Source organism: Trichomycterus rosablanca, chromosome 6 (assembly GCF_030014385.1).
Source record: "Trichomycterus rosablanca isolate fTriRos1 chromosome 6, fTriRos1.hap1, whole genome shotgun sequence".
In the NCBI taxonomy this organism is placed as follows: Eukaryota; Metazoa; Chordata; class Actinopteri; order Siluriformes; family Trichomycteridae; genus Trichomycterus; species Trichomycterus rosablanca.
Window position 1 is genome coordinate 20,257,790 of NC_085993.1, and position 19,146 is coordinate 20,276,935.

The window sequence follows — 19,146 nt, forward strand, 5'->3', positions numbered from 1 at the left end:
CATTAGCACAATCTTTTGTGGAAAAAATGGCTCGGAGTGCTTCCCTAAGAAAGAGAAATGGAGAGAGAGAGATGGGGGGTGGGTACACAAAATGTCTCACTTTTGGAATTGGTTAACGACAAAGCCATAGCTAAGATAAGGGGAGATCATAAGCCAAACGTGGAAGCTGGGGTCGAGTTAATTAGACTATTGTCATTTTATTCAGACCAGCTTCTCGGCCAGTTATTTCTCAAAAAACCGCTTTTAACACTACACTAGAAGTCCCTTTATGTGCTTGGACTTAATTGTGTGTGTGTGTGTGTGTGTGTGTGTTTCCACGGTTTTGCTCCACTAATGAGCCACGGCTCAGAAACAAAACCCCTGAAGTATCACCAGCAAAAAACCCTCGATGTCTCCTTGTTTAATTCTCTACTCATCTAAAGAGAATTTCAATATATTTGATATCATTGTCCCTCCCTTTCAGATGGCTTTTAAGCAGCAGGTAAATTCAGTGATCTTAAACCTGATCATTTTTATTACATGGATTGTAGTTCATTCTGAAGCACTGGCCTCTTTTCTTTTGAGCTAATTAAAAATATTTGATTTGGATAAATAAATAAATAATAATAATAATGTACACAGTTCATGTGGTCAAGTTGGGAGCTGGTGGAACATAGATAATTAATTTTAAAACAGTAAGTAAAAATTAAAAGCCATTGCATAAAATTACTTCTAACAGTAAAAGAAGCAGCAATTTTATTAATTTCCTGTTATAGCATGACTGTGTTGATGTGCACAAACTGGGGTCCATAATGACATGGTACCCAATGGTCCAGAGCCCCAACCTTAACCCCATTAAACACTTTTGGAATGAAATGAAGAAAAATTGTCAGAGCCAGGATTTGGCACTCAGGTGGAGCAGCAGTAAATTACACAAGTCCACTGGCACTGAGATTCTGAGATCTGGGGATCAAATCTCATCTGTGCCATTGGTGGGTCTGGTGTCTGCACAGACAAGACTGGGTAATGTTCGACAGGGTGAGAGGGTTTGGTGTGAGGGCAGGGATTTGACCAATACAGCCTAGCCATTGGGAGGTGCACATTTGACAGTGCACTCTTAGTGCTGGTCCCAAGCCCGGCTAAAAATAGAAGGGTTGTGTCATGAAGGGCACGCAATGCAAAAACTGTGCCAGCGCTGGTAGACAGACCAGATCCATTGTGGCAACCCCTAAATAAAAATAAAAATAATAAATAATAATAAAAAAAATACATTGTGAGCCAGGATTTCTCTTCCAGCATCAATTCCAATGCCTGACCTCACAATTGGTCTAAGACTGAATGAGCACAAATGACCACAGAAACACTCACAAATGTTAATGAAAAAATTTCTAGATAAGTGAAGGCTTTAATAGTTGCAGCTGCATGGTTTTAGATATAGATAGTTCTTAAAATTGCCTAAATGGATTACTATTACAAAAATGTAAAGATTTATTAGTGGTTTATTATTTATGTAATTAATCAAACCATTCAAAATCATTTACACTTGCTTAAAGATTTTTGACTTACACTATTCTGCTTCTTACATTCATGTTTATAACTTTGCAAAAAACACTGTCAATTCTAAGAACAATTCTGGGATGCTTTATTAATACCGGCCCTGTTGACCTGAACAGGAAAGACATACAGTTCTTTTAACAGGATACAAATAAAAATTTTCTTTATTGTCTTTTTGACAAAATCAAACAAAGATAAAGATCTCTACACTTTCTTTATCTCTATTTATTACCAGTTTCAATTCATTCAAACTGCACTCCCATCCCATTTATATTTCAGAAAGTGTTAATATTAATCTGATCAGAAATTAACATCACTCAATTATTCAAGAGATACAAATGAATTATTTAATCAGCTTATCAGCTTCAAGACTCGTTCATTAGTTGATCAGCTGAGATCTGACGTGGCGCTAAAAATACATTTAGTCAAAAAATCCAAAATATGGGTCCATCCTGAGCTGCCATTTTGATAACTTATGCATTGAATAAAAAAGGAATAGATAAACAGACAACTGTCTCATACGCACACACACGCAGGAAGTGTATAGTCCTGTTTTTAGAGTAAATTAAACAATTAAAACCTATTATAGCAATTTGAAATGTATTATGTGCTATAGAAAGATGTTGGTATTGTATTCTGGATTTTTTCCAGATGGCACCAGGTCCACCACAGCCTTTAATTAAGAAGTTAATAAAAGTAAATAAGTGAACAGTGTGTGTTAAAAAGTGTTGTCTTTAATTCTAACTCTTTAATAGCAAGAAGTGACAATATTATTACTGCATACAATATATGTTGGTGTAATACACAATTCCTCTTAAATAAATATATTAAAACACCCAACATATCAGGCACAAAAGTTATGCAGTGTAACCTATTTCAAATCCTTGTTTAACAAGGTCTACTTCATCGCATGATTAGAAACAAATCCAATTTTTGTGTGCAGTCTATGCTAAAAAGAGCAAGCTGAATATAGATATTTCATTCAGATGTAAGGTTGAGACAGATGAGCAATTAATCAGCTGACTGGACAACGACGCTAGCTAAATTTAAACAGCAGTCTTCTTCACCAGTTCTTGCATTTAAATGATCCAGTGCTTCTAACTTATCATGAAGCATATGAAACAGAATTGAAATTATATACATATTTATATCACTAATTCTCTCTAATTACAATGACAGATGACGCTCACTGTGCTTCACTGATCAGAGTTTTTCTTGAACTCATCTTTCTCTGTGGATTGTCTTCCATAATCTTTCACCTTTTTCTCAGTTAACATTACACACCCCATACCAAATCTCTTTTTTTCTTTCCTCCTACCTTTCCAGTCAAACACACCCAGTGGGAACAGTATTGTATTTATTATGTAACATTTAGAAAAATTTAAATAAAGATATCTGCCTTGCACATTTACATCAGTGCTTTGTCCTATAGAGAAACTATGGTGCCTGAAGGGTCATGGCCAACGGAACGGATGGCATAGCATGCTGGTGTAGGTTATGATTTCCTACTCATTCTGGAAAAACACACCCAAATTGCACACAGATTAGAGATGCAAATTCTGCTAATTTCCGTTTGCAGATAACTGACAATCATTGGTCAATAGTACCCGTTAATTACAACCCTACAGTGTCCCATCAAAATATTTTAAAAAATAGCTTTTCAACTGTGTAAGATTAATCCCATAAACTAATTCAGCATTTCAAGTTTAGATTTTAAACAAAGTCAGAAGCAAACAGGTCATTAACAGCTCTAACTAATCCCATGATACAAATGCAGGTATATAAAACTTTTTTTTTCCTGACAGCATTAGTGCAGGGGCAGCACGGTGGCTTGGTGGGTAGCACTGTTGCCTCACAGCAATAAGGTCCTGGGTTCGATCCCCAGGCGGGGCGGTCCGGGTCCTTTCTGTGTGGAGTTTGCATGTTCTCCCCGTGTCTGCGTGGGTTTCCTACAGGAGCTCCGGTTTCCTCCCACAGTCCAAAAACATGCAGTCAGGTTAACTGGAGGCTCTAACATGTAGTCTGACTTCATACGGTCACAAAACAGCTTCCGTTTGTGATTGTAATATGCAATAGTTGGATCGCTCATGGGTTAGATAATATAAATGCATAAAAAAAGTTTTACTGTTTGGGTTTGAACTGTAGAGCTCTTCTAGTTTGTTCACCAATGTTCAATGTGGGTGGATAAGAGTGAGCCTCAATTCTCTCTCTTTGGTAAGAAAAACACAGATCAGTTTGTTGGCTCTGAATCCAAATTAAATGTCAGCTGTCTGAAGTGAATTAAAAAAGAAAAATATTGAAAGCGTTAACCCAACAACTCATTCCTTGTCAGCTATCGGCTAACTGTTAATCATTAACAGACTAAACGATGGCCTATAGTAAAATAATCATCAGTGATGTACAAAAAGACAGTTAAGTCATTAGAGAAGAAAAGTTTTCCTCAGAAATAAAACTTACCAGAATGATCAGGACCAATAATTCTTTAGCTGTCACTTTAGTTACTGCTATAACTCTGCACAAAGATGTCCAAGTCAACATATGCTTTCAGCTCTGCCTCATCCAGTCTGTCCACACCAACAAATAACACTGCATGCAAATCAGCTTTGTCAGATTGTTTTTGGTCCAGATTTGAATATTTAAATAGTCAATTTCAGATATTTGCTAGTAATTTTCATACATGTATGAGCTGCTCACTGCCTGATAGCGGTTTGTGCTAGGACCTACAAACGTATACAGCAAGTAGAGAAAAGTACAAACAGTACAAAACATAAAAATGACCTTGGTTTACAGTGACTGAACTGTCATTACAAATAGCTGCACAGGTGATTTCTATAGGGTTGATTACAATTAACAGCATACATCAGCTGAAAAAGATATTGGACAATCAATCAGCACCTCAATATGAGAATATGGGTCTGTTCGAAAACCTAGTGAGCTGCCTTGGTGTCTTACTGCCTACATAGGCAGCTGCCTAAGTAGAGAGGATTCTAATAAGTCATCAACTTATAAGGCAGGTTATTCGAACACACTACTTAGACAGCGATTACATCAGTTTTCGCTTACCAAGCTAACACAGTTAGCCTCAGGCCATTCAAACCAATGGGATGAGGTGGCACAAAACGCTAGCATGTCAACTAACATCTCCCTCCATGTACCATGTACTGACAAGCCCAAATTTGCAAATAAATGACACTTGTGCACCTTTATACGAGTTAAAAACCAATAATAATTTATTTACGATTTAAAATAACTCCGTTCATTGCTCCACATCTGTGCGCCATGTATATATGTATGTATGTATGTGGCAAAAATATATAAGGCTATATTATTTATTAGTTTACCTACAGAATAGTGTAATATAGTGTCATATGATGCCAAGTAGTGTGATATAATGTCATGTCAAGCATGACAAAAAACAAGCATTAGAAAAGAGGAACAGTGAAAAATCACTAATATAGAGAGTGAGACAGGGTTTTTACATAAGTCACTAAATGCAGCAAAAGTACAGCAACAAAATAATAAAATATTATGATCTATCATTTCAACAGTGTATGTAGATATGTGCATCAGGATAATGTACAGTTGTACTGCTGTGTCTGTTTGGGGGAAAAAGAAAGAGAAATGACAATAAAGATATTTTGAAAAAAAAAAGAAAAAAAAAAAAAAAAAGTGTATGTAGTGATGGAATCTGTTAAACTTAACTTTGCTCTGTATGAGCAATCTAGAAAAACAGACAGCAAAGTAGATATTCATTCATTTACATATAAGGCATTTCAGCCAGCAATAAAACAGTGTTGATAAGAAATTTACATAAATTGTAAAGACAAAAAAAAACATGCATTAATGTGGAATATAATCTGAACCTTCTTAATTTTTTTTTTTAAGACATTTACATCTAGATTTGTAGTCGAGCTCTTTCTTGAGCATCCTGTTAAAATATGCAAAGCCATTTTTTTCAGTTAGCTAAGCCCACACAATTTGCTTACTGGACTATAAGAGATGGTCAGATTGAACTAGCCAACATGTCTGGTGTGCTAACCTATTAAGCAATGTCCAAGGGCTGAAAATGCAAAGACGAGAGGAACAGAACGATACACAAGAGAGTCGTTTGCATGAATACAGACAAGACAAACGAGGTCTTGTTGTTTGGACTTTGTAATAAAGAGGAATATTAAATAGGGACGTGATGAACTACATCTTGTCGGTCACCTAAATAGTCAAATAATTTATTTACTTATGTTCAATAAACACGATCAAGGTGTCGGAAGGCAGGAACAAGGTGCCAGTGATTGGTAGGGCATCATAAACTTACTAATTTTCTCACTCACTTAAACATATGGGCAGTTTAAAATAGCCAGTCCATGTTGCATGTTTTTAGGAGGTGGAAGGGAACCAGAGCACCCAGAGAAAGCCCACTTTTAGTATCGCCATCAAAACCCAGATCAGTAAACAATTAAAGACTAATATGCCTTAGTTTGTCTGTGTATTAAAATAGAGCAGATAGACAATTATGGCACTAAACTTGCTAGCCCACTACCTCCGAGATCCAAGTTTCAAATCTCAGTGGAGCTATTGGGCAGTCCCAAGTTGGAATCCTGGGAAAGTCACAAGCTGGTTTAAGAGTCCCATACACCTTCACGTGGACCAAACTAACATAGACAAAACTTGTATGTCTATTGCATTTACACAAGAAGTGTAAGGTTATAAAGGTCAGAATTGTTCGCTGTTAACTGATTTAACTGTCCAATTGCTTTAAAAATAAATAAATTAAAAAAAAACAATAAAAATAAAAATAACAGTTTTGACCTTTAACCTTTTGACCTTGCAGTTTTAAATAGATTAGTCCATATTTCATGGAAACAACAGACATTGAGTTCTCCATACCAAAAATAAAAATGAACATCCAGAACATCCAACATCCAGTCAGTAGCATAAGATGCAGTGACCAATATCTGTTATGGTATAGAGGTGCATTAATACCTATGGCATGGGTCACTTGCATATGAGTGAAGGTTCCACTTTTGTCAGTTTAATAAAGGTTCAAAAAAACTAATCACATATTCTTGTTTTTATTGTCATTTACAAAATGTCCCAACTTTTTTTTGGAAATGATTCTACATAAATAAATATGATTTTTATTATTCTTGGGGTGCAGGACACGACAGCAATACACTCACTCACTCACTCACCCAATCAGGATCGTGGGGGGAGAGGGGGTGCTGCAGCCTATCCCAGCTTTTCAATGGGCGCAAGGCACACAGTAACACCCTGGACAGGGCGCCAGTCCATCACAGGGCGCACACACGCACACACCCACACACACATTCACCTATAGGGCAATTCAGAGTCTCCAATTAGGCTGACTGCATGTTTTTGGACTGTGGGAGGAAACCGGAGCCCCGGAGCAAAACCACACAGACACGGGGAGAACATGCAAACTCCACACAGAAAGGACCCGAACTGCCCCGCCTGGGGATCGAACACAGGACCTTTTAGCTGTGAGGCGACAGTGCTACCCACCGAGCCACCGTGCCACCCTAACAGCAATACAGATAAAGATAATTTAATTGATACAGTGTATCACAAAAGTGAGTACACCCCTCACATTTCTGCAAATATTTTATTATATCTTTTCATGGGACGACACTATAGACATGAAACTTGGATATAACTTAGAGTAGTCAGTGTACAACTTGTATAGCAGTGTAGATTTACTGTCTTCTGAAAATAACTCAACACACAGCCATTAATGTCTAAATAGCTGGCAACATAAGTGAGTACACCCCACAGTGAACATGTCCAAATTGTGCCCAAAATGTCAATATTTTGTGTGACCACCATTATTATCCAGCACTGCCTTAACCCTCCTGGGCATGGAATTCACCAGAGCTGCACAGGTTGCTACTGGAATCCTCTTCCACTCCTCCATGATAACATCACGGAGCTGGTGGATGTTAGACACCTTGAACTCCTCCACCTTCCACTTGAGGATGCGCCACAGGTGCTCAATTGGGTTTAGTCCATTACCTTTACCTTCAGCTTCCTCAGCAAGGCAGTTGTCATCTTGGAGGTTGTGTTTGGGGTCGTTATCCTGTTGGAAAACTGCCATGAGGCCCAGTTTTCGAAGGGAGGGGATCATGCTCTGTTTCAGAATGTCACAGTACATGTTGGAATTAATGTTTCCCTCAATGAACTGCAGCTCCCCAGTGCCAGCAACACTCATGCAGCCCAAGACCATGATGCTACCACCACCATGCTTGACTGTAGGCAAGATACAGTTGTCTTGGTACTTCTCACCAGGGCGCCGCCACACATAATGGACACCATCTGAGCCAAACAAGTTTATCTTGGTCTCGTCAGACCACAGGGCATTCCAGTAATCCATGTTCTTGGACTGCTTGTCTTCAGCAAACTGTTTGCTGGCTTTCTTGTGCGTCAGCTTCCTTCTGGGATGACGACCATGCAGACCGAGTTGATGCAGTGTGCGGCGTATGGTCTGAGCCCTGACAGGCTGACCTCCCACGTCTTCAACCTCTGCAGCAATGCTGGCAGCACTCATGTGTCTATTTTTTAAAGCCAACCTCTGGATATGACGCCGAACACGTGGACTCAACCTCTTTGGTCGACCCTGGCGAAGCCTGTTCCGAGTGGAACCTGTCCTGGAAAACCGCTGTATGACCTTGGCCACCATGCTGTAGCTCAGTTTCAGGGTGTTAGCAATCTTCTTATAGCCCAGGCCATCTTTGTGGAGAGCAACAATTCTATTTCTCACATCCTCAGAGAGTTCTTTGCCATGAGGTGCCATGTTGAATATCCAGTGGCCAGTATGAGAGAATTGTACCCAAAACACCAAATTTAACAGCCCTGCTCCCCATTTACACCTGGGACCTTGACACATGACACCAGGGAGGGACAACGACACATTTGGGCACAATTTGGACATGTTCACTGTGGGGTGTACTCACTTATGTTGCCAGCTATTTAGACATTAATGGCTGTATGTTGAGTTATTTTCAGAAGACAGTAAATCTACACTGCTATACAAGCTGTACACTGACTACTCTAAGTTATATCCAAGTTTCATGTCTATAGTGTTGTCCCATGAAAAGATATAATGAAATATTTGAAGAAATGTTAGGGGTGTACTCACTTTTGTGATACACTGTATATAAAAAATGAATAACTGTGTGATGTGTTTATGTAGCTTTTACATATTAAGTTCAATGCATTCTTCTGCACTATGCCTTTTTCTATCCACTTTCTCCGTGGCAGACTGGAGATGTTTTATTTGTGTCTTCCATTCGCTACTTAGTTTGTTTCTGTTATTTTGGCCACCTCTGATATTTTTCAATTGGCAACTTTTGTTTTTGGCTTTTTAAGCATCCTGTATATCTGGTCTTATGTTCAATTCTTGCAGGTGCTAGGCTACAACTGGTGCCTCATTAACGATCAGTCACGATCTACCCTGTTACACTTCCAGCAATTAAAGGTTAAGGGCATTGCTCAAAATGCAGGACAATGGCATCACACTGATAGTGGGGCTTGTATCAGCACTATTCCTATTACATGTCCAGTATTTTAACTAGCGAGCTACCCCTGCCACACAGGTGAAGAGGATTGAGAGTAGTACATATACAGAGTAAAGGAGGACGGGTAAGAACTGATCCTAACCAAATGTGGATTTGTGTAAATTGCACAGAGTAATGTTTCTACGCTACAACAACTCCTGTGTGCATGTGTGTGCACTTATATATGTTTAAATTCTTCCTAATATACACACTAAAAGCTTGCTAACTTGCCTTATGTTACTAATGGAACCGTTTCAGACACATCAGCCAGCTCTGGGATTCTTTCTGCCCTCCATAATGACTAAATAACAAATATGATTCAATTTAATCCAGTTATTTAAGAAAGTTTTTAATGTTCTCATATGGAGCAATGAAGCCGTCTTTATTCTTACTGTTACTATTTGAACATATAAGAAGCACTTATGAATTCTGCCAGGGCTTTTACAGAAAGTGCTATGCCATGAGCAATATTTTAAAGATACCACATTAGTGTGGACTCGCACTTACCATGAAAACCACTTCCAATTAAGTAAGGTGGATGGCTAGAGAGAAAAAAAAAAAATGACCTTATCATTTTAATAAATATAAATGCAGAGCAGGTAAAGCGATTTGCTAGCGCTTCACACCTCCAAACCTGATTTAAAAAGCCACACTAAAGCAATCTGCCAGGCGCTTTTTTTGCTAGAGCAACGCACAAACTGAGAAACCTGAACTGTCATATTTTCTGTAAGAGATCCAAAGAGCCACAAATAATACAATTACAATGTAAATTGTTAAAATGTGTATTATTGTGTTACAAGCCGTTTGAGAACGGTCAAAGCCGTACTTCTGTTTATCATGTTCAATTTATATCCCCAGTGAGGATTCGAGAGGAAAATCACCATATTGACTTTCATATCTGTGACCTCTGAACCAACACAAAATTGTGTAGTTGGAAAATTGACAAAAAGTTGATTTCCATAAGTTTCATAAGCACAACTGACTATGTAAATATGGTTGATTTCTTTACGGGGGCGGGGGAAAAAGTAGCCAAGCAGCTTATTTGCATGATCAAATAACAGCATTTACATTCATGTTTTCCATTTGCTATTAATCTGTTAGATACACAAGTCTGCATGGATGACTAGTATTGTCACTTTTTTTTTGTTTTTTTTGCAAAAATGATGCCTGATGTACACATCAGCAGTGCTTGGGTGTCTTCTAAGGAAACTGATACAGCCACATTTTAAGGCATGTTCGATACACAACACTTTTGTCTTTTATATACAAAACATTTAATTAGCTTTATTTGTCTTTTAATGTGATCTCAACAACAACAAAACAAACCTTTAATTAGTCACTACCTGTTTATTTCTAAACTTGAGTGTAGGGTGTACCAAGAGGGGAATGAATTGCAACCCCAAATCTTGGGAGTTTCTTACCCTTACTTTTGTTTGATTGCAGACAGGATGAACCTGAGATAGTTCATGTTTTATCTGCTCAACTTCATTTCATTTATTAATAAACATCCATTCTTGCATTTCAGGCCTGCAACACATTCCAAAAAAAAGTTGGGACGGTAAAGCATTTATCACTTTGTAATGTCGCTATTCCTTTTCACCACACTTAAAAGACGTCTTGACACCGAGGATACCAAGTGATTTAGTGTTTCAGCTTTTATTTTGTCTCATTATTCATGCAAACACGTCTTCAAATGTGCAACAGTACGGGGTCTTCGTTGTCGCATTTTTTCATTTCAAAATTCTCTATTGGGCACAGGTCAGGACTGCAGGCAGGCCAGTCCAGTACCTGTACCCTCTTCTTTCACAGCCATGCCTTTGTAATGTGTGCAGCATGTGGTTTTGCATTGTCTTGTTGAAAAATGCATAGACGTCCCTGGAAAAGATTGTCTTGAAGGCAGCATATGTTGCTCTAAGATCTCAATGTACTTTTCTGCATTAATGCTGCCATCACAGAAGTGTAAATGACCTTTGCCAAGGGCACTGACACGACCCTATACCATGACAGACCCTGGCTTTTGGACTTGTTGCTGATAACAGTCTGGATGGTCTTTTTCGTCTTTGGTCAGGAGCATACGGCATCCATTTTTCCAAAAAAGACCTGGAATGCTGATTCATCTGACCACAATACACGTTTCCACTGTGTGATGATCCATCCTAGATGCCTCCGAGCCCAGAGAATTAAAATTGCATCATTATTTAGTTTTTTCACCTCATTACTAGCCCTAAATTGCCCCCATCCCAACTTTTTTTGGAGTGTGTTGCAGGTCTGAAATGCAGGAATGGATGTTTATTAATAAATGAAATTAAGTTGAGCAGACAAAACATGAAAAATCTCAGATTCATCCTGTCTGCAATCAAACTGATTGAATCAAAAATGTAACGAACACTGCATTATTATTTTATTTGCGTTTTCCATACTGTCCAAATTTTTTCAGATTTGGGGTTGTACTTTCTGTCTTTAATCTGACAACTGTACTTTAAATAAAGCTCCACCCTTGTTTTAATATTATGTGCTTTAAAAGCTTTATTCCACAAAAAAATATAAGAGAAATTCAATCTCTATTATGCTAGCCCAGCACCACTCCTGAGTTAGAATCTCAGCAGTGCTGTCTGTTGGCTGGGCATCTATATAGACACGATTTGCTATGTCTGAAGAAGTCAAAGCCCTGCAATGAATTGGCACCCTGTCCTGGGTATTCTTGCCATGCACCCAGTGTTTCTTAGTGGAACCAGACTTGCCACAGCTCTGAGAAGCCATATGAAAATTAAATGAATCTTTTAAAATATACAGTAAGGCTGCCCAGGTGGCACAGTGGTAAAACATGCTAGCACATGGGATTTCGAATACATCGTATTGTATCTCAGCTATGCCATCCGGCTGGGCTGGGCGGCTACATGAACAACGATTGGCTGTTGTTCACAGGGTGGGACGAGCCAGACCAGGGTTTCTCATAACTGGTGCAATTCCGACCTCTACTGGCTGATTGATGGCGCCTGCGCAGAGTTGGGGAATAATACTGATCAGGGTGTGGCTCTCCGCATACGAACTCGCCTCGTGCAGGTAAAAAGATGCAGTCGGTACTGCACACGTGTCTGAGGGGGCGTGTGTCAGTTGCGACGCTCCTCAGCAGAGGAGGGTTGTATCATTAGAGGTGAAGTGTAACGCAATCACAGTAATTGGATACCACTAGATTAGGGGAAAGAATTGGGGGGGGGGGGAAATGGGAGAAGAAGAGAAAAAAATAAAAATCAAAAATAGTGAGTGAGAATGCTTATATTCAATGTTGCTCATATTCTGATTACCTGGCCTGAATGAGGATACAAATGTAGTTCGCCTATGCACCATTTTGGCATTACAATTCATAAACTCTGCAATTATATGTTACATAATTCCAAATGTATTCCAAAATAAGACTTTTTTTATTTCATCTAAGATCAAACACAGCTTTAAAGTATAGAGATAGATTCCATGATGTTATATTTTTACCTGCCTAATGCCTAGTTCACACTATACGATTTTTGCCCTGATTATTGCTCGGCGACTGGTCGGCGATCAAAATTCGGCTCTTAATCGCTATGTGTGAACTACCCAACAACTCGATCCGACCGGCTCGCCGAGCGCTCGGTGACCGGATCGAGATATCTAGCATGTCAGATATCTGAATGGGTGTTTCCCGACTGGCAATGAGTGCTATGTCGAACAGCCAATGAGAACGCAAGATACAGCGTGAGAAGAAATGCAGGGGAGGAGTGTAAAAGGCTGTACAGGGGCTTAATATAGTTTATATCATATTACACAGGTGTTACACACAAGTTTTACAGTATTTCTGACCTTATCGTTCACTACAAAACAACAACGTTGCATTGCAAAAATATTTATTAACCTCCAACTCACTACCCAACAAGCCAAGCCAAATCCACTAAGATTCATTTATTTTTTCTCTTTGTTTTTACGTGCACAAACTTTGATCGCTCGCTACTTGCGCATTTTAGGACGTGGTATCATTAAACCTTTCGTCACTTCTCGCGTTTGTTTTCGTAACAAAACGATATTTGGGAGACCAGAGAAGCTCGCCTGCGATTCCAGTTGGTGATAGATCGTGTAGTGTGAAACCCCCATCACCGATCAGTCGTGTAGTGTGAAATACACACCGACTGAAAGACTCCTGAGTGCAAAAGATTCAGTCGTGTAGTGTGAACTGCACAGCGACCCGGCAAATCAGAAAGTCGTGTAGTGTGAACTTGGCATAACAGGTCATGCATGTACAGTGTATCACAAAAGTGAGTACACCCCTCACATTTCTGCAAATATTTTATTATATCTTTTCATGGGACAACACTATAGACATGAAACTTGGATATAACTTAGAGTAGTCAGTGTACAACTTGTATAGCAGTGTAGATTTACTGTCTTCTGAAAATAACTCAACACACAGCCATTAATGTCTAAATAGCTGCAACATAAGTGAGTACACCGCACAGTGAACATGTCCAAATTGTGCCCAAAGTGTCAATATTTTGTGTGACCACCATTATTATCCAGCACTGCCTTAACCCTCCTGGGCATGGAATTCACCAGAGCTGCACAGGTTGCTACTGGAATCCTCTTCCACTCCTCCATGATGACATCACGGAGCTGGTGGATGTTAGACACCTTGAACTCCTCCACCTTCCACTTGAGGATGCGCCACAGGTGCTCAATTGGGTTTAGTCCATCATCTTTACCTTCAGCTTCCTCAGCAAGGCAGTTGTCATCTTGGAGGTTGTGTTTGGGGTCGTTATCCTGTTGGAAAACTGCCATGAGGCCCAGTTTTTGAAGGGAGGGGATCATGCTCTGTTTCAGAATGTCACAGTACATGTTGGAAATTCATGTTTCCCTCAATGAACTGCAGCTCCCCAGTGCCAGCAACGCTCATGCAGACCAAGACCATGATGCTACCACCACCATGCTTGACTGTAGGCAAGATACAGTTGTCTTGGTACTTCTCACCAGGGCGCCGCCACACATGCTGGACACCATCTGAGCCAAACAAGTTTATCTTGGTCTCGTCAGACCACAGGGCATTCCAGTAATCCATGTTCTTGGACTGCTTGTCTTCAGCAAACTGTTTGCGGGCTTTCTTGTGCGTCAGCTTCCTTCTGGGATGACGACCATGCAGACAGAGTTGATGCAGTGTGCGGCGTATGGTCTGAGCACTGACAGGCTGACCTCCCACGTCTTCAACCTCTGCAGCAATGCTGGCAGCACTCATGTGTCTATTTTTTTAAGCCAACCTCTGGATATGACGCCGAACACGTGGACTCAACTTCTTTGGTCGACCCTGGCGAAGCCTGTTCCGAGTGGAACCTGTTCTGGAAAACCGCTGTATGACCTTGGCCACCATGCTGTAGCTCAGTTTCAGGGTGTTAGCAATCTTCTTATAGCCCAGGCCATCTTTGTGGAGAGCAACAATTCTATTTCTCACATCCTCAGAGAGTTCTTTGCCATGAGGTGCCATGTTGAATATCCAGTGGCCAGTATGAGAGAATTGTACCCAAAACACCAAATTTAACAGCCCTGCCCCCCATTTACACCTGGGACCTTGACACATGACACCAGGGAGGGACAACGACACATTTGGGCACAATTTGGACATGTTCACTGTGGGGTGTACTCACTTATGTTGCCAGCTATTTAGACATTAATGGCTGTGTGTTGAGTTATTTTCAGAAGACAGTAAATCTACACTGCTATACAAGCTGTACACTGACTACTCTAAGTTATATCCAAGTTTCATGTCTATAGTGTTGTCCCATGACAAGATATAATGAAATATTTGCAGAAATGTGAGGGGTGTACTCACTTTTGTGATACACTGTATGTGTGTTTTCGATGGCAGATGACCTGTCATACTAATCTCTGATTAAGCTGCCAGAAACTTTGGTCTAATGTCTTACAGTATAAACACTCACTAACAACAACAAAAAAATTGGTGACCCATGTGATTTTTTTTTTCCAAAGATTGAACTTGTTATGCTGATTGTAATAAAAATAATTATGTGAAATTTGTAAAATTGCAAAATACAAGCATTTTTACTATTGGTCTTAGACTTTCATCCCCTGCTGTATATGCCTCTCACATTTGAAACAACTTGTGTGGGAGGGATTGCTTGCCTTCTAGTGCTAAGTGTTAAACAGTGTAATTGTAATGCAGTTATCTAATAAAATCTGCATGTGCATCGTTACAGTCCTCACATAGCACTTATGCACAAACATTGCTGTGTGCATTTCTAAACCCAATGACTGCATTTCTGTGATTACGTTTACAGCCGTCATGTAACAGTGTGGATACTGTTGGTACAGCAATGTTACTTGTGTAAGAAGCTGTTGTGTGTGGGTTTGAAGGTCAATCCAATAAAGGCATTTACAGTACACAAGCGTCCTTCATTGTAGTTTAGTAAGGCTGTGTACTTTCAGGGTCACTGTTTATTTTATGTTTACACGCCACAGAAGACATGAACTGGTAAGGCAGGGGACATAAAAATAAAGCTGAAGAGATCATTTAAGGTAAGGAAAAAAAGAAAATGAGTAAATTAAGACTCTTAAGATTAAGAACAAGTCATTCTAATTAAGTGAGGAAGTATTCACAGGTTAGAAGGTTTTGGGCAAAAAAAATCTTCTATAAAGCGTAGGATGATAGTGATGTGAGGTGGGGAGTCATTTGTGGTGGATAAACTTTTTTTTCCCATTTTCATTAACTGCATTATCCTGGTCAGGGTTGTCTGTGTAGACATTTGGCTGTCCAATAGCGCAGCTGAAATTTAATCTGGGATCTGAAGAGTGGTTAGCTAGCGTTACAGACCGTTGCACCACCAGAGCGGCTGACTTGGAAATTTGCTAGGATAATTTAAACTTGCCACAATAGTATTATGAAATGAGTCAAAGAGAAATTAGTTAATAAGATGAATTTCTTGTAGGTGGTAGTACAACATTCAAAGGCGACCAACCTAAAATTTACTGTGGCAATAAAAACCCATCTGCCCATCAAAAAAACTGTGATCTTTGAGGGCAATACATACTTATAATGGTTAAAGCTACTTATTATTAAGCACATACTTGACTGTAACCAACCAATCACACCAACATCATGGTTTTATTTATCATATTACACTATTGGTCAATAATTTTACACAAAGTATGATATTATTTGAAACTGGACCATTTAATTTTCATTTGCCATTCATTTAATTAAAAATGTATGTGTTATTTAGGTGTTTTAGCCCTAAAGCTAAGTAATACAAGATTGAAACACCACAGTCATGTTTTCTGCACAGTATTCAGTATATTTAAGGGCTGCTTATTTTATTATTATTTAATATTACTCTTCTTATTTAATATTACACAGTTGTAACATACTTGTTTACCTCCTTTCAGCTTTAATAGTATTTAGGGGTTGCCACACTGGATCATCCTGATTTGGCACAGTTTTTACACTGGATACCCTTCCTGACATAACCCCCAATGGCCATGCTGTTTGTCTGTCACAACCTACCCCTTAAAAGCCATAGCTTATCATGTATGTATTTGCTTTTTTAACTTGCTTATTGGTTGTTTGTCAGAAGTTTGGTATTAGTCTTTGAGAATCACTGCAAGAAAGCCAAATGCCCCAGTGCAGTATTTGGGTGGCCTGGTAGCAAACGACAACCTGTAGTGACAAAAACTTTGTGCCTGCATAAATTTTCTCATCAAATACATAAACACACTTACTGTTCTGTGATCTCGTCATCCAAACAGCCTGATATCCGACCTGCCTCTCCTATCTCTCCTGGACAAATCAAAAAAGAAAGAAAAAGGAGGAAAAATGAAAAAGAAACCAATCCAAAATCCTCCTTTCTATGTCATCAAAAACTTGATTGTACAGGCAGGGAAACATTTCACTAAATGCATTGTGCTAATTACGCCTGCTCTGATAACTTCATCTCCAGACAATCGAATTAACTTTTCTTGGAGAAGGAATGTAGCGAGGGAGAAAGAGAGTTAGAGAAAGCGACAGAGAGGTCACTTTGAACCAGTTGTTCATTAATACAACATTAACCCGGTTCCTCTGAGCATGTCGTTCGCTCCTTGTTTAAAATAACTACTGATACATATTTAGCATTTTGGATTGGGCCGAAATTCCCTTGATTAAACAAATAATAGCACATTCAAGAAAACTGTAATTGAGTTCAAATTGATTCGGTAGAGTGCTCTAATTGCATTTAAACACTCTTTGTCCTTAACCCTGGATTCTCAGCTTCTTAATTACTGAGCCCTCTCAACACCAATCCCTACAGTGCAATAATGACAAAAATAAAAATAGTGTAAGCTTTACGAGCCGTCGTTAAAGTGACCTATAAACTTTTTTTGTATTCAATATGATGAAACCCCAGCAGAGAAGTAGCTTGGAGGATGGGGAGTGGGGAGTGCCCTTGTCCATGTTCTAAATCCTACCGATTAGCCCTTTTCCCTATGGATGCTGAGCTGCCACTCATTCTCCATTCTTCATACCATGATTCTCTATATTTTTTTTTTTATAAATGTGAGAGAAGGCAGGCAGAAATGTGTTCTGTGCAAAAGGTGAAAAAACAGTGCTTTCTTTTTTTAGGCAGCATGTGTGTGTGTGTGTGTGTGTGTGTGTGTGTGTGTGTGTGTTGGCCTTCCTAAGGGCTCATTGCAGCTGTAGCTCTCTGAATAAAGGTAACATGGAAAAGGCAACGCTACTGTACCCTGCTGGGCATCCCTCACGACATCTTTCAACAGGAATTAACTCCACCTTAAAAAAAAACACCTGCATTTCAGTTTTATACCAAATACAAATGGGAAATGACTGGTTTCCATTTTTTCATGTGATCATGCCAACCAAAATGCCAGGAACACTGGTGACATTCAATGATGATTTTAAAATGAAAGTCTTTCAAAAGCGATTACAGTCTTTATACGATTGTTGAGTCTGACACGACAGAGGAAACCAGAAAAATCAATTCAACTGAGTTTTTCTCTCTTTTCACTCATTTCCTCCCCCGTCTCTCTCTCCCTTTCTCTCTATCGCTGAATTTAGAAACACTAATTAGTTTTGCTCTCATAAACCCAACCTGAAAATGGCCAATTAGATAGTGTGAAGTGGAAAACGTGCTGCAGAAACACACACATGAAGGGGAAGAGGAGGAAAAAGGGAAAAACCTCATCATCCTTCAATTACAGGCCCTGAGCCACTTTGACGAAAAGGAGAAAAAGACTCGTTCACACTCTTTCCACAGTGAACATATGTTGCACCCGCTCAAAGGCAAAGCATGAAACGAGCAGAGACCGCGAGAGCACGTGGATGCTGAAATGGCAGGGTGTAAACGAACCGAGATCATAAAACTACATCTGTACTAGATGGCATTCTGTCTCTTGGGTGTGTAGAGGTCAGTCAGGCTAACACGGCCAGCTGGCTAACCACGGCAGCACCTGGGTCTTAGCATGCCGTAACAGACCCAGTATTTCCTGTCATCTAGCTAACTAAATCCGGCAAAATATTTCAGATTTTAAAGTTCCCCACTGGCCTAGAAAAATGAGATTTGAATTGATGTTGAATGATTGATTCTGGTTTTATGAGCTCAATTTAACCGGCAAGTAAAAGAAGAGTAAATCTGTCTCTTGATGCATGCTCAGTAATCCAGGTACACAAATCCACAAAGTTGAATCAGTTCATCTGGACACAAGTTTGTTGTAGAGAAACGTATCTCTACAACAAACTTGTGTCCAAGATGAACTGATTTAACTTTGTGGAAGAGTAAATCTGGTATTGAAATTAACAGGTATTTGTGGCACTTCGAGCATTTGGTACCCCGTCTACCTTGTGCCCAGGATTTTCAGGTGTCACTGCACCAGCTGCAACCATGAACAGGATAAAGCAGTCGGTGGAAATAAATGAATGAATTAATAAACGATATTAAAAAGCCTGATATCTTGATTGCTATGAAGTACTATAACTCCTGCTATTTTAAAGCAAAATCCCACCAAACATTGACACTATAACCAT

General features: G+C 39.4%; 1 protein-coding gene across 2 annotated transcripts in view; it reads right to left on the reverse strand.

The window, feature by feature from the left end:
- foxp1b (forkhead box P1b) overlaps positions 1-19,146 on the reverse strand; it is a 323,816-nt gene that overhangs the window by 244,968 nt on the left and 59,702 nt on the right. For both annotated transcript variants that reach the window (XM_062997542.1, XM_062997543.1), the window contains exon 3: positions 16,851-16,908. The gene's annotated coding sequence lies outside the window, so the exon portion shown is untranslated. The remainder of the gene's footprint in view (positions 1-16,850; positions 16,909-19,146) is intronic.